Source organism: Sminthopsis crassicaudata, chromosome 1 (assembly GCF_048593235.1).
Source record: "Sminthopsis crassicaudata isolate SCR6 chromosome 1, ASM4859323v1, whole genome shotgun sequence".
Classification (NCBI taxonomy): Eukaryota; Metazoa; Chordata; class Mammalia; order Dasyuromorphia; family Dasyuridae; genus Sminthopsis; species Sminthopsis crassicaudata.
The window spans coordinates 144,547,016-144,563,533 of NC_133617.1; positions in this window are offsets into that span (position 1 = coordinate 144,547,016).

Here is a 16,518-nt window from a genome sequence, read left to right on the forward strand (position 1 = left end):
AACTCCAACCTCTTTCTAGAATGTTTTCACATTTCTCTCTCTTTCATGTACTAAATTGCTAGTTATTTCCAATATATAATATTTTATCTCTTTTCTCTCTTCCTCTATACAAGGCTCTTCTCTATATGTGAAATACTACACTCTTTTCACCTTCATTTTTTGGATTCACTAAGTCCCTTCAATGTCCAACTCATGAGACTTTCCCAGTTTAGCCCTTCCATCATTCAAGTTCTTTCTTAACTACTACCTCCAACACAGTGTTTTTGGGTTTGCATTAATTTGTAGATAATTTGTATTCACATGTTCTTTCCTCATAGTAGAATGTAAGCTCTTTGCAGTTGGGGATTATTTCCTCTTTGTTTTGTATCTCTATCAACTAGCACAGTTTCTGGAAAGAGGAGATGCTTAAAAATATTGAATTGATTTGGGCAGAAGCTCCTGCAAAATCCCTGGGGAAAAAAAAAAAAAGATCATCTAGTCTGTGATGCCAAAGGAGGAAGGAAACTTTTCCTAATCTTTTTAACTTAAAATTATCTCTTCTTCAAATGATTTCATATCATTTTGTGCCATTATTCTGTATTGAACACATTCTAATTAGAGATGATTTTGTAGACAGACAAATAAGGTTTGAACCCTCCCCTTACCATTTAATATCTGTGTGATTTTTACAAATCAATTAACTTTTTTGTACTTCAGCTTTTCCCTTATATTAATAAGGGAGAAGGGTTATTAGATAACCTCTAAGGTCCTTTCCAAATCTATATCAATGATGCTATGATCTCCTTTATTAGAATATAAGGCACATGAGGGCAGGGACCATATCTTATTTATTTACATCTAATCCCCATGGCCTAGTCTAAGGCAATTAATATAGTAGACACTTAATGGCTGCTGAATGTATTAATGAATAAGCCACAGACATGATTTGAGAAAACCCCCATCACCAACCATTCTTCTGAATGCCAGTTGCCTTCAGGAATCCTGATTCTCAGTCTCTCTAAGCACCAATTCATTGCAGGTCACCCATTGTAAAGTCCTCATCTTACTTTGTACAATATCTCCTTTCACTCTCCAAGACAATTAAAATTGCTTTGTCCCTTAAACATAATTTTGAAGAGATTTGAGAGATTGTGAGGAACAGAGAAAGTATCTAACCCTTTATCTTGTTGGTTACATGACTTGGAAATGCCCTCCACTCTCAAAGCCTTTATTTGTATTTCCAGTTCTCTCTACCCCCCTCAGCATCCTTCCTTCTTCTTTCTAGTTTTTTTTTTTTCAAAACTCAGTTGAAGAGTCACTTAATGTCATTCATCTTTCTTATATTTCTTCTTCCCTCTCCCCAGCTAGGGTCTTTATCTTCAATGTTACCATACATTTTATTTTTGTAGGACTTGTAACCACATATTATACCTCCATTAATGTAAGGTCCTAGAAGATGGGGACTGTTTCATTTTTATCTTTGAGGAACATAGTAGTAGATATTTAATGAATGCTTATTGATGGATATGGCAGAACCTCATAGACAAACTTCTCATATTTCCCAATTGTATTTAATCACTTCTAGACGGTTTGAAAACCTCTAGAATACCAAGATATCATGGTGTTTTAAAATATGCTCTGCACATCTCTCCCATGCACACATCAAAATCATACAAAGATTCTTAAAGGATGCGACAATTAAGGGGATGGAATTGTTTGGGGATTTTCTGATTATCAATATCAAGAAAACATGCAATACACAAAGAGACAGCTGCACTCTGGTGTCACTAGCTATTGACTGAATGATAATTATTGGACTTCCGGCCAAGATGGCGGTGTGGAGGCAGACAGCTGCTTGAGCTCCTCGTTTTCTCTCAGAACTTACTTCATGACAAGCCTCTGACTTAATGCTTGACCCAGAAAGAAATCCACAAATAATCACCAAGAGAAGACATCCTTGAAAGTCGCCAGAAAAGGTCTGTGTTTGCTCGGGGGAGGGTCAATCAGACTGGGCGCAGACTGAGGGCAGGCAGCCAGAGCAAGACAGGCAGCTCACACAGCTCAGACCGGAGGGGGAGGGGTGTGATCTCTGCCGTTTCTGTGAAAGGGCTTTTGCCCCAGTATGGATGCTCCGTCTTGGCAGCAAGCCAGGAGCAGGGAGAGGGTGTAAACACCGGAGGTGAAGATTAAAACCCCAGAAAGCCAGCATCTCTCAGAGCCCGGCCACCCCCGACCCCCACCTGGACTGACTCGGTGCGTTCTCGGAGCCTCAGAGCGCAGACTCAGTACAGTCATTGCTGTTCTGTTAGTGGCTCTCTGCTGCCCTACCCCCAGTCTGTAGAGGAAGCCCATTAATACCATCCAGCCCCATCCCCCGCAAAACAGACCAATTGTTTCTCTTGTCAGTTTGTTTTCTTTGATTCCTACTCTGACAAAATGAACAAAAAATTCAAAAGGGCTCTAACCATTGACAGCTTCTGTGTGGAGAGGGAGAAGACTTCAAATGCTGAGGAGACTAGGAACAGAATGTCCCCAGATGTATCCCCTGGGAGGGATATAAGCTGCTCCTCAATACAAAAGAACCTCATAGAGGAAATCAAAAAGGCTCTCACAAGAGAGCTGGAAGAGAAATGGGAAAAGGAAAGGGAAGCTTGGCAAGAGAGCCTGGAGAAGTCATCCCATGGATTCAAAGACAGAGTGCATAAAGAAATCAAATCATTGAGAAACAAAATTAGTGAGCTGGAAAAGGTAAACAACTCCAAGGAAAACAGGATTAGTGAGCTGGAAAAGGTAAACAACTCCAAGGAAAACAGGATTAGTGAGCTGGAAAAAGAAATCAGCTCTCTAAAAAATAAAATGGATAAAATGGAAAAAAAATTCCATAGAAGATAAAAACTCAATGGGACAATTACAAAAAGATATAAAAAAAGTGAGTGAAGAAAATACATCATTGAAAATTAGACTGGAACAAGTAGAAATGAATGACTCAAGGAGAAACCAAGAGGGAGTTAAGCAAAACCAGAGAAATCAAACAATTGAAAAGACTGTCAAGTACCTTACCAGAAAGAAAACAGACCTGGAAAACAGATCCAGGAGAGACAATTTGAGAATAATCGGACTCCCTGAAAAATGGGAGGAAAAAAAGAGCTTGGACACCATTTTCGAGGAAATTATCAAAGAGAACTGCCCAGACGTTTTGGAAACAGAGGGTAAAATAGACATTGAGAAAATTCATCGATCACCTACTGAAAGGGACCCTAAAATCAAAACGCCAAGAAATATAGTGGCCAAGTTCAAGAACCATCGGACAAAGGAAAAGATATTGGAAGCTGCTAGAAAAAAACAATTCAGATATGGAGGATCCACAATAAGGATAACCCAGGATCTAGCAGCATCCACATTAAAAGAACGCAGGGCCTGGAACATGATATTCCGAAAGGCTAAGGAACTTGGTATGCAGCCAAGAATAACTTACCCAGCAAGAATGAGCATCGTTTTCCAGGGAAGAAGATGGACATTTAACGAAATAAATGAATTCCATCTATTTTTGATGAAAAGACCAGACCTACATAAAAGGTTTGATCTTCAAATACAGAACTCAAGAGATTTCTAAAAAGGTAAAAAGAAATCTTGAGAACTATACTTCTGTCGAAAAAATATGTAAAGAACATATGTACAATTTGTCTTAGAAACTAGAGGTGGAAAGGAGATTATATCATAAAAAAGTATAAAGTGGTGGTACTACATCTCATGAAGAGGCAAAGGTAACCTATTATATCTGAGAGAAAGAAAGGAGGGAGATGAACATAGCGTGTATCAATAGACATATTCGATTTATGGTGAAACTTCTTCCACTTCATTGAAAAGTGAAAGGGAAGGAGTAAGCTAAGGGGAAGGGAATACAGTAATTTCGAGGAAAAGGGGTAAAATAAGGGGAGGATCTTTAAGGTGGGGGAGGGATCCTAAAAAGGGAGGGCTGTGAAAAGCAAGTGGTGTTCACCAGTTTAATACTGGATAGGAGGGTAAAAGGGAAGGAAAGGGGAAAAGCATAAGCAGGGGTTAATAGGATGGCAAGCAATATAGAATTAGTCCTTCTAACCATAAATGTGAATGGGGCAAACTGCCTCATAAAGAGGAAGCAGTTAGCAGACTGGATTAAAAGTCAGAATCCTACTATATGTTGTTTACAGGAAACACACCTGAAACAGGGTGAGACATTCAAACTAAAAGTAAAAGGGTGGAGCAGAATCTATTATGCCTCAGGCAAAACCAAAAAAGCAGGAGTAGCCATCCTCATCTCAGATCAAGCAAAAACAAAAATTGATCTAATTAAAAGAGATAAGGAAGGGCATTATATCCTGCTAAAGGGAAGCATCAATAGTGAAGCAGTATCAATATTAAACATGTATGCACCAAGTGGTGCAGCATCTAAATTCTTAAAAGAGAAATTAAGAGAGCTGCAAGAGGAATTAGATAGCAAAACTATAATAGCGGGAGATCTCAACCTTGCACTCTCAGAATTAGATAAATCAAACCACAAAATAAATAAGAAAGAAGTCAAAGAGGTAAATAGAATACTAGAAAAGTTTGATATGATAGATCTTTGGCGAAAGCTAAATGGAGACAGAAAGGAATATACTTTCTTCTCAGCAGTTCATGGAACCTATACAAAAATTGATCATATACTAGGGCATAAAAACCTCAAAATCAAATGCAGTAAGGCAGAAATAGTAAATGCATCCTTTTCAGACCATAATGCAATCAAAATAACATTTAATAAAAAGCCAGGGGAAAATAGACCAAAAAATAATTGGAAAATAAATAATCTTATACTAAAGAACGATTGGGTAAAACAGCAAATCATAGACATAATTAATAACTTCACCCAAGAAAATGACAATAATGAGACATCATACCAAAATATGTGGGATACAGTCAAGGCAGTAATAAGGGAAAGTTTTATATCTCTACAGGCCTACTTGCATGAAATAGAGAAAGAGAGGGCCAACAAATTGGGCTTACAACTAAAATTGCTAGAAAAGGAACAAATTAAAAACCCCCAGACAAACACAAAACTTGAAATTCAAAAAATAAAAGGTGAGATTAATAAAATTGAAAGTAAAAAAACTATTGAATTAATTAATAAAACTAAGAGTTGGTTTTATGAAAAAACCAACAAAATAGACAAACCCTTAGTAAACTTGATTAAAAAAAGGAAAGAAAAAAAGCAAATTGATAGTCTTGAAAATGAAAAGGGTGAACTCACCACTAATGAAGAGGAAATTAGAACAATAGTTAGGAGCTACTTTGCTCAACTTTATGCCGATAAATTCGATAACTTAAATGAAATGGAAGAATACCTTCAAAAATATAGCTTGCCCAGCTTAACAGAGGAAGAAGTAAGTAGTCTAAATAGTCCCATCTCAGAAAAAGAAAGAGAACAAGCTATTAACCAACTTCCTAAGAAAAAGCCCCCAGGACCAGATGGATTTACAGGTGAATTCTACCAAACATTTAAAGAACAACTAACTCCAATGCTATGTAAACTATTTGAAAAAATAGGGATTGAAGGAGTCCTACCAAATTCCTTCTATGACACAGACATAGTACTGATACCTAAACCAGGTAGATCGAAAACTGAGAAAGAAAACTATAGACCAATTTCCTTAATGAATATTGATGCTAAAATCTTAAATAAGATATTAGCAAATAGACTTCAGAAAATCATCCCCAGGATAATACACTATGACCAAGTGGGATTTATACCAGGAATGCAGGGCTGGTTTAATATTAGGAAAACTATTAGTATAATTGACCATATTAATAATCAAATTAATAAAAACCATATGATCATCTCAATAGATGCAGAAAAGGCATTTGATAAAATCCAACATCCATTCCTACTAAAAACGCTTGAGAGTATAGGAATAAATGGACTAGTCCTTAAAATAATAAGGAGCATATATTTAAAACCTTCAGTAAACATCATATGTAATGGTGATAAACTAGAACCTTTCCCTGTAAGATCAGGAGTGAAACAAGGTTGCCCACTATCACCATTACTATTTAATATAGTAATAGAAACTCTAGCCTCAGCAATAAGAGCCGAGAAAGAGATTCAAGGAATTAGAGTAGGAAATGAAGAAATCAAATTGTCACTTTTTGCAGATGACATGATGGTATACTTAGAGAACCCCAAAGACTCTGCTAAAAAGCTATTAGAAATAATTCAGAATTTTAGCAAAGTTGCAGGATACAAAATAAATCCACATAAATCCTCAGGATTTTTATACATTACCAACACAACACAACAGCAAGAGATACAAAGAGAAATTCCATTCAAAATAACAGTCGATAGTATAAAATATTTGGGAATATATCTACCAAAGGAGAGTCAGGAATTATATGAGCAAAATTACAAAACACTTGCCACAAAAATAAAGTCAGATTTAAATAATTGGAAAGACATTCAGGGTTCTTGGATAGGCCGAGCGAATATAATAAAGATGACAATACTCCCCAAACTAATCTATTTATTTAGTGCTATACCAATCAGACTCTCAAGAAACTATTTTAATGACCTAGAAAAAATAACAACAAAATTCATATGGAAGAATAAAAGGTCGAGAATTGCAAGGGAACTAATGAAAAAAAAGTCAGAGGAAGGTGGTCTAAGTGTACCTGATTTAAAGCTATATTATAAAGCAAGAGTCACCAAAACCATTTGGTATTGGCTAAGAAATAGACTAGGTGATCAGTGGCATAGGTTAGGTTCACAGGGCAAAATAGTGAATAAAAATAGCAATCTAATCTTTGACAAACCCAAAGATCCCAAATTTTGGGATAAGAATTCATTATTTGACAAAAACTGCTGGGAAAACTGGAAATTAGTATGGCAGAAACTAGGAATGGACCCACATTTAACACCACATACTAAGATTAGATCAAAATGGGTCCAAGATTTAGGCATAAAGAACGAAATCATAAATAAATTGGAGGAACATGGGATGGTTTACCTCTCAGACTTGTGGAGGAGGAAGGAGTTTGTGTCCAAGGGAGAATTAGAGACCATTATTGATCACAAAATAGAACATTTTGATTACACCAAATTAAAAAGTTTCTGCACAAACAAAACTAATGCAAACAAGATTAGAAGGGAAGTAACAAATTGGGAAAAAATTTTTACAGTTAAAGGTTCTGATAAAGGCCTCATCTCCAAAATATACAGAGAATTGACTTTAATTTATAAGAAATCAAGCCATTCTCCAATTGATAAATGGTCAAAGGATATGAATAGACAATTTTCAGATGATGAAATTAAAACTATTTCCACTCATATGAAAGAGTGTTCCAAATCACTATTGATCAGAGAAATGCAAATTAAGACAACTCTGAGGTATCATTACACACCTGTCAGATTGGCTAAGATGACAGGAACAAATAACGATGAATGTTGGAGGGGCTGTGGGAAAACTGGGACACTGATGCATTGTTGGTGGAGTTGTGAAAGAATCCAACCATTCTGGAGAGCAATCTGGAATTATGCCCAAAAAGTTATCAAAATGTGCATACCCTTTGACCCAGCCATACTATTACTGGGCTTATATCCCAAGGAACTACTCAAGAAGGGAAAGGGACCTGTATGTGCCAAAATGTTTGTGGTAGCCCTTTTCATAGTGGCTAGAAGCTGGAAGATGAATGGATGTCCATCAATTGGAGAATAGTTGGGTAAACTATGGTATATGAATGTTATGGAATATTATTGTTCTATAAGAAATGACCAACAGGAGAAATACAGAGAGGCTTGGAGAGACTTACATCAACTGATGCTAAGTGAAACGAGCAGAACCAGAAGATCATTATACACTTCGACAATGATACTGTACGAGGATGTATGCTGATGGAAGTGGATTTCTTCAACATAGAGAAGAGCTAATCCAATTCCAATTGATTAATGATGGACAGAACCAGCTACATCCAGAAAAGGAACACTGGGAAATGAATGTAAACTGTTATTTTTACCTTCTGAATCCAATTCTTCCTGTGCAACAAAAAATTCGGTTCTACACAAATATATTGTATCTAGAATATACTGTAATATATTTAACATATAAAATACTGCTTGCCATCTGGGGGAGGGGGTTGGGGGAGGAAGGGAAAAAATCTGAATAGAAGTAAGTGCAAGGGATAATGTTGTAAAAAATTACCCATGCATATGTACTGCCAAAAAATGTTATAATTATAAAATAAAATTAAAATTAAAAAAATGATAATTGTTTACATTTATATTCTGCCTTATCATCCCCAACCTTCTCTCCCAAATAAAAAGCTCTCTTTTGACATCAATATTCTTCTGGTTGTATTATATGACTGGTTCACAGTCTCCAAATATATAGTCTATATAGTCTTCAAATAATTGAGGTTGGGGATTATGCCAAGTTCAATGGTGAGACCCGTGGTAGGTGTAAGCAGGTTGTATCAAACAATAAAGGAGGAATATGGGGAGATGATGTAAAGAATGTTATCAATTCAAAGTGTGACAAGAAAAAAGAGAATGTCTTATGTGACATAAGAACAATGAGAGATAAGCCATTTCTCAGTTGATAAATGGTCAAAGGATATAAACTTTTATGCCTTTAAGTGATGATAAAATTTCGCTCTTGAGAAACCAGGGCCATTCAACTCCTGGGGATAGCTTTGTGTCTTTTTAGGGAAAGATAATCCATAAAGAAGGGAAGCAGGAAGGGAGTAAACTACTCTGAATGTGAGTGAAAGGAAAAGTGGGTAGATACCTGTAAATATTAGTCCTATCACAAACTTGCTGCCTTTCACATTGTTACACATTGCTGTCCTGTGTATCACTACAATCTTCCCCATTTGCTACTCCTGTCCATCATACAGGGACCATGTGCTTACTGAACACATGGGAGGAAATCAGTTGCAAATATCCCCACCTCACCCAATTTATCTATGCCCCCCAAAGTCTTTTTTTTCCCTTATGGCTAGGAACCTTGGCTGTGAGAAGCATTTCCTTTATTTTTTCCTCTGTTTTATTGATGCTTTGAGGCTTTTTGTTTTGTTTTGTTTTATATTTTAAAATACTATTTTATTATTTTTCTCATTAGATATAGATAATTTTTAGCATTCATTTTTACAAGGTTTTGAATTTTAAAATTTTCTCCCTTTCTCCTTTCCCTCTCTCTTCCCAAAATGGTAAACAATTTGATACAGATAATATATGTGCAATCATGTAAAACATATTTCCATGTTAGTCATAGTTATAAAGGAAGAAGCAGAACAAAAGGAAAAAATACCCATAAAAATAAAGTGAAATAGTATACTTTGATCTACATTTAGACTCCATCAGTTCTTTACCTGGATGTGGATAACATTTTCCATCATGAGTCCTTTGGAATTATCTTAGATCATTGTATTGCTCAGAAGAGCTGTCTGTCATAGTTGATCATCATATAATGTTGCTGTTAGTGTGTACAATGTTTTCTGCTCATTTCACTTTGATGCTTTTTAAAAAAAAATACTGCCATTTGGAAGTAACTTCCCCAAAAAAGACCCTTCCCTCCCTTGTAACAACAAAAAAAGGCACTCAAACAAGCTTTCTTGGTTAAAGTATTTACTAGCATATGTCCTATTCCATACCTCTAGTCCACCACCTCCCCTCTGAGGGGAGGGATGTGAATCATCAAGAATCTACTGGAACCAAAATTTAACATCATATTTATTTGGAATTCTGATATTTCTAGAGTTCTTTTAATTTACATTATTGTGGTCATTTTGTAAATTGTTCTATTTTCTTCAGTTTATCATTTTCTACAAGTCTCAATTTTCTCTGACCTTTTATTATTGCATAATAATATAAATGTAATGGAAAACTATTATACAGTGTGTATAATCAACCATTTATTTCCAGGTTTTTTTTGTTTTTGTTTTTTGTTTTTGTCTTGCTTAACACAAAAATTGCTACTGTGAATATTTTACCCTTTGCAATATATAGCATATTTCTGTCCGAACATTTTGGTCTATATGATAACATTTCTTCTTTTGAAATTAATAGTTAAAACAACAACAAAAAATATTTCACACTGTGGGAAAAATTTGCTCCAATATTAATACTAGATCAGAGTGAGTCTGGGAATTGCCTGCTTTAGCTAAAGTAGATATGAATGTCTCATTTACAAGGGGCTGTCATCAAAATTAAGAGGCATATTTGGTCTCCTAGATGACTGCAGGCATATGTTTATTTATCTGTTTTCTTTTATGGAGGTCTCACATAAAATGTACAGGAGGGACTGCAATGTTGGGTGGAGATTGGTGGTGTTAATATTCATGCTGTGGCACTTGGACTCATCAGCATCTCAGAATCCCCTCTTGTCAGAGGTTCCCATTACATAGAAATATGTCCTTGGCTTTTGCTCTATTTAAAAACAAAGTCACAAAAATCTCAAGCAAAAATTCAATTCATCTTTCAGTTGGAAAGTGGATGTATCTAGATATCAAGGGGCCGTTGTTGCTAGGAACCAAAGCCCATGAGGCCCTAAGGGAAGAACTAAGCCCTTTATTAAAAAATATTCTTCTCCAAAGGGGGAGATAATATAACATGGTAAGAGCATGTATGGCTCTAACTCATCCACTAGACTGAATAGAATCATGGAATGATAGGGAAGGGAATAAACATTTATTTAAGCACTTTCTGAGGCATTTACTAAACCTACTGAGACAACCTTGTTGTACTGTGGTTAGTGACAGCCTAGAAGAAGACCAGAATTCAAATCCAGCCTTAGATACTAGCACTATGACCCTGGGCTAGTTACTTAATCTGTTTGCCTCAGTTTCTTCAACTATAAAATGGGGATAGTGACAGCATCTACCTCCCAAGGTTGTTGTGAAGATCATATCAGACAATATTTATAAAGTGCTTAACCCAGTTCCTAAAACACAGTAGGTACTTAATAAATTCTTGTTCTTTTTTGCTCATACTATATGTCAGACATATAACATCACTTTTGATATTAGAAATGGAAAGGACCTTAGAGAAAATCTAATTCACACAGCCTATTCCTATTTTACAGAGAATGGAAGATTACAAATATCCCACAAAATGGCATGAAAACTAGTCTCATATATTATCTCATAAGGATACCAACTCATCAGGGAAGGTTGATACAGTTTACCTTAAAGGATATTGTCTGAAATGTACTGAGTGCATAAAACTTAGACTACCTGAGGAATAAGGTGAAGGTTTACTACTACTCTGTAAAAAATGGATAAATAAGAACTATAAATAAAGAGTGACAATTTTAATGAGATTGTTATACCTCTATGAAACAATAGAGACAACTTCCTCAAGGTCACCTGGCTGACCATTGAAGCAGCTCAGAAAGTTTTAAAATCTCTCCTCTGGGTGAGAATGTATCCCTCACTGGTATCTCCAGCCCCAACTGCTGTCCTGGCTCTAGACAAACATTTTCAACTGCCTTTCAAGTATTTCCACCTTGTCTACTCCTTTTTCCTAACTTCCATGACTTTGCTAATAATTATCATCATAAGTCAAATTTATAGATTACCATAAGGTTCACAGGATATTTTTGGTTCTAGTCTCTACCAAGAATGCCCTCCCTCTACTTCTTCACTTGTGAAAAAAAATACTTATCTTTTGAAACCTAACTCAGATATCACTTCTGTCACTTAATTTTAGGTCCAATCTTTACCCAGATGTGGTCTCTCCTTTTTATGCATCTCCATAATGTCATTTTCCTTCTATTTTGACATTCCTCATATTCTTCTTGGATTTAATTTGTGCTCTTGTTTTCTTCTCCCTCAGTTAGATTGTAAGCAACTTGAGGCTAGGGACGTTGTCAACAATTCTGTATACCATGTGTTTAGTCCAGTGGCTGTAAGCAGTAGGTATTCAGAAAATGTTTGTTGAACTGAACATTTAAAAAATTAGACAAAGAAGACAGAAAAATTTATTTTAAGAAGACTCTATTTGGGAACCAGATTAATAAATTAACAGTGAAAAATGTTTTCTGAAGGATTCTGGGCTTCATGATTAGCAGGACTGAATCCTGTAATGTCTGAAGAGCACTTCAAATTGTTTTCAGGAAAGCCACTCCTTGAAATACCGAAGAAATATTTGTTTAAATTTGCGAATGAACATGAGTGGTCATTGTCTAGAATCCTTTAAATAAAAATTTGAATAGTAGGAGAAATGGTGGTGGGACAAGGAAAACCCATTTGGTTTCCAGGGATCTCTGGGAAGCCATTGATAAAGGAGCTGATCAGTGGTTAGAGTTGATTTTGTTATGGAAAGTGGTTTTGCATTAGGTGCACTTGATTTGATTTTTAAAAGAAACATGTTATAGAGAAGAAAATGTTCTGTGGGAGCAAGTTTCATTGAAATAATAAAAATAACCACAATAGAACCAGGTTAGCAAAGCAAAACCTTGACTAAAAAAATTAGCCTATCCCTGATTGCTGAAATTCATAGAAAGCGTTTTCCTGACTGTAGGTTTTGCAGAGATATTTTTACAGTCCCTGAACTCAAAAATCCAAAGAGGTTGATCCTTTACAAAGCATTTTTTTTTAGCAAGGGTGTACAACCATCCCAGTGGGAAAAGATATTATTTTTTCCACGAATATTAATAGTTGACATTTATTCAGTGTTTTATTCAATTCAATCAACAACAACCATTTGTTAAACACTTATTCAGTGCCAGACATTGTTCTAGGTGCTGGTGATATAAAGACAAGTATGAACTAATCTCTGCCCACAAGGAGTTTACATTCTACTTAGGGAAACTGCATGCACACATGAATAAGGACTAGGGAGCTGGGGATGGAGAAGGTAAGAACTGGAGGTAATTGCAAATAATAAGAGGTAGCATTTGAGTTGAGCTTTGAAGGAAGTTAGAAAATCTAAAAGATGGATGGGGACTAAGGGAAGAAGGTAGAATGCCATGTGTAAGGAATAGCAAGATCGGATGGGCTATACCAGAGTCGGTGAAATGACTATATCATAAAATTGAGCCTATTCAATAAACATTCATTAAGTACCTAGTATGTATAAGGCATATGATCTTTGTATATACAAAGACAAAAATGAAACAGAGCCTGCCTTCCAAGATCTTGTATTCTACTAGGAAGAGGCAAGTGTAAAAGTCTATACAATTCAGTACAAAAAGTGTTTTTTTTATTATTATTATAGCTTTTTATTTACAAGATATATGCATGGGTAATTTTTCAGCATTGACAATTGCAAAACCTTTTATTCCAATTTCTACCCTCCTTCCCTTACCCCCTCCCCCAGATGGCAGGTTGACCAATACATATTAAATACAATACATATATATATATATATGTGTGTGTGTGTGTGTGTGTGTGTGTGTGTGTGTCTAAACAGTTATTTTGCTAGTACAAAAAGGTTTTAAGGCGAGTACCATTAAGTAAGAATTATCAGGAAAAGCCTCGTGTGGCTTAACTCTATGATACACTCTGAAGGAACTCCACGATTCTAAAAAGCAGAAGGAAAGGTTGCATGGTCATATATGGAGAAAAGCTACTAAGTCAGTTTATCTAGAACAAAGAACATGTGAAGGAAGGGATTGAGATAGAAGATGACTAAAATTGTTTTTATCTAACTTAGCTCTTGTAAACCTTATTTTAACAGATAAGGAAAGTGGACAAAACAATTCAATAGCTTGTCTAATATTAGGCAACCTAATAAAAGGTAGAGGTAGGATTGTGGACTAGGTGTTCTAAATCCAGAAACAGTACTTTCCTCATTGGCTGTCCATTTTGATTACTTCCTCTGGCCTCTATCTCAATTCCTTCATAACTATTTAGCCCTTCAGTAGTCTGATATAATTATTTTGCTTCCAAGTTTTCATTCTTATGCTAGAGCATTCAATTCAGTGAGCACTAAAAATAGAGTTTAATTTGTCTTAGAATTCTGTACCATTTGTTTTTCTTTTCTTAGCATGGATGCTTGAAATGAAATTCTTGAAAACATAATATGTCCTTTTCACAGAAAGAAACCGAGGTTTCAAAATGGATTCCTCACCCAACTGTGTCTTCACATCTTGAGTCAAGAGTCCTGTGTCCTCTATAGGTCCCAAGGGTCATTAGCCAGTTATACATTACCCATGGGGAGTGACAGCCAGGATGACATGGCAGCACAGTCATGTGACCCTTACTGGCATTCCTTGACACTTGAATCCTTTCTACTTGCAGTTTTTTTTCTTAGCTTGGAAACTCTAGATTTGGGGTACAACATTTCTGGGTGATTTCAATTTAGGATTTCTTTCAGGAAATTACTATAAGATTTTTTCTGTTTTTACTTTGCTTTTTGGTTTTACGAAATCTGGGTAGTTTTCATGTATCATTTTTGTTTAGTCATGGGCCTAGAGATCTCAACAATTCTTCAGTAATCTCTCTTTAACCTCTTTTCCCTGGTCAGTTGTTTTTGAAAGTAGATATTTTCTATTTTTTATATTTTTCTAATCTTTTGACTTGTTTTAATATTTCTTGTTATATTCTGAAATGGGTTCTTTATGTGTCATTCTAATTTTTAGGAGATCCATTACTTGAATAAGATTTTTGACTTTCTTTTCTAAACTCTTTTGCCTTCAATTTTGCCCTTAGTAGCTCTTATTTCACTTATTTCATTTTTTTTTTTACCTCTTGCTTCACTTCTTCCAGGCATTTTTGGAATCCTGAGAATAAAATCATTTTTTTCTGAGATTCTAATTTTTGGGGGGTCTACTTATCCTCTTTGTGGGCTAACCTCTTTGACATCTCTTGATCCACAGTATTTCTTTACTGTGTTTAATGCTGTCTTCTCTTTACTTGAACTCTCAGTCCCTAGTTTGGGATTTTGTGCTCAGGCCAGAAACTATAGTCTTAGATGGAGTATAGATCCTGTTTGGTCCTGACCTCAATTTCCCAGACTTCTGCTTCATACCTCCACCTGTGCTGTATGTCTGTGCTCAGAATATTACAGTCTTCAGGCTCTCCTGGAACATTTTAGGTCAGAGTGCTATATCCTCAGGTACCCTCAAAGTACCCTATTTACTTGTAGTCATGCTATCTTCTGTGCTAGAACCCCTCTCCCAATGTCTATATAGACTTCTGGGTGTCTTTTTGTGTGTTCTTATGATAGATGAAGAAATTTACTGTATCTTTTTGGAGTATTTTATCATTATTCAAATTGCTGCCCTCTTTATATCTTTACTAGAGTTTATGTGGGAAATCTGGACTTCTTCATTCATGTTGCCATTTTAATGAAAAATCTGGTGATTTTACTTTTGTGGTAAATGTTAAAATTCTTTAAACTCTTAGGAATAGTGCACATTAATGTTGTTCTGGACCCTGGAGTTTATGAACTCCTTCTTTCTATATTTCAGTGTAACTGATTTCCTTTGTAACCCTATGTATTTCATGTTATACTTCCTCTATTACAATGGAGAGGAAGGTGGGCAATGAACATCATTTATTTTTTACTTTCTTTAAAAACATTATTCTGATAAGGAATCCAGAGGTTTTCCCAGCTCATCAAAGAGAGAAGTTCAGGATATAAAAAAAGTTTAAGGCCCTTTGAACTAAACTAACCTCTTTACATATATCGAAAGCAAGGCTCCAGAATGGCTCAATGATTTCAGATCCCCTCCTCTAGAATCACAGACTCTAAGTGAAGGGGGCCTTCTTATTACTCCAACTCGTACCAGGACAAAAATTCCCTCCCCTACTATCCCCAATAAGTAGTCATCTCCCCATTGCTGGATGTTCCTCAGTTATAGAAAATCAACTATCTTGCAAGGTGGACTGTTCCATTTTTAATCAGCTTCAATTGTTGGAAAGCTTGTCCTGACATCAAGTCTGAGTCATTGAACTGTTCTACCTGTTTGGACCAAGCAGAACAAATGTCCCTTCTGTGCCTCAGCCCTTTGAATACTGAATGTTTTTAGAGCCTCCAAGTTGGGGTGACAAAATGTACTGTTGCTTTCTAGAGCCCCACCATCAGAGTGATTAAGATATACCTTCCTAGTGAAGAAGTGATGAGGAGGGACTCCTGAGGATGGTGGGAAAATGGAATCCCTTTATTTCAAGGTCTTTTCCCATTTTATACCCTCATACCCTTAAGTAAAAAAAGCATTGGGCATGTGCTAACTATATATTGAGCAAGTGGGACCACATAAACACCTTGCTATTGTATGTAGTTTGCCACCTGGTATCACTCTGCTTCAATCACAACACAGGTTGTCACCTCCACCTGACTTCTCAGGAAGGCCTTTAGGGGAGATGGGGAGCCGAACCAGACATTGTCAGCAAGTTCCCTCTGGGCTGAGGGGTCTTATACTTCACCAGAGCTTACCCACTGACTTCAACTGTACGCTCTACACTTGAAGGCAGTTCTCATTTGTACAGGAAAAGTATCCCTCAGCTCTTTCAGTGAAGTGACATATGATAGCTGGAAGGTGAGTTCCAATCCTGTCTGCTATATTTTGTAGTTATGTCACTTAATCT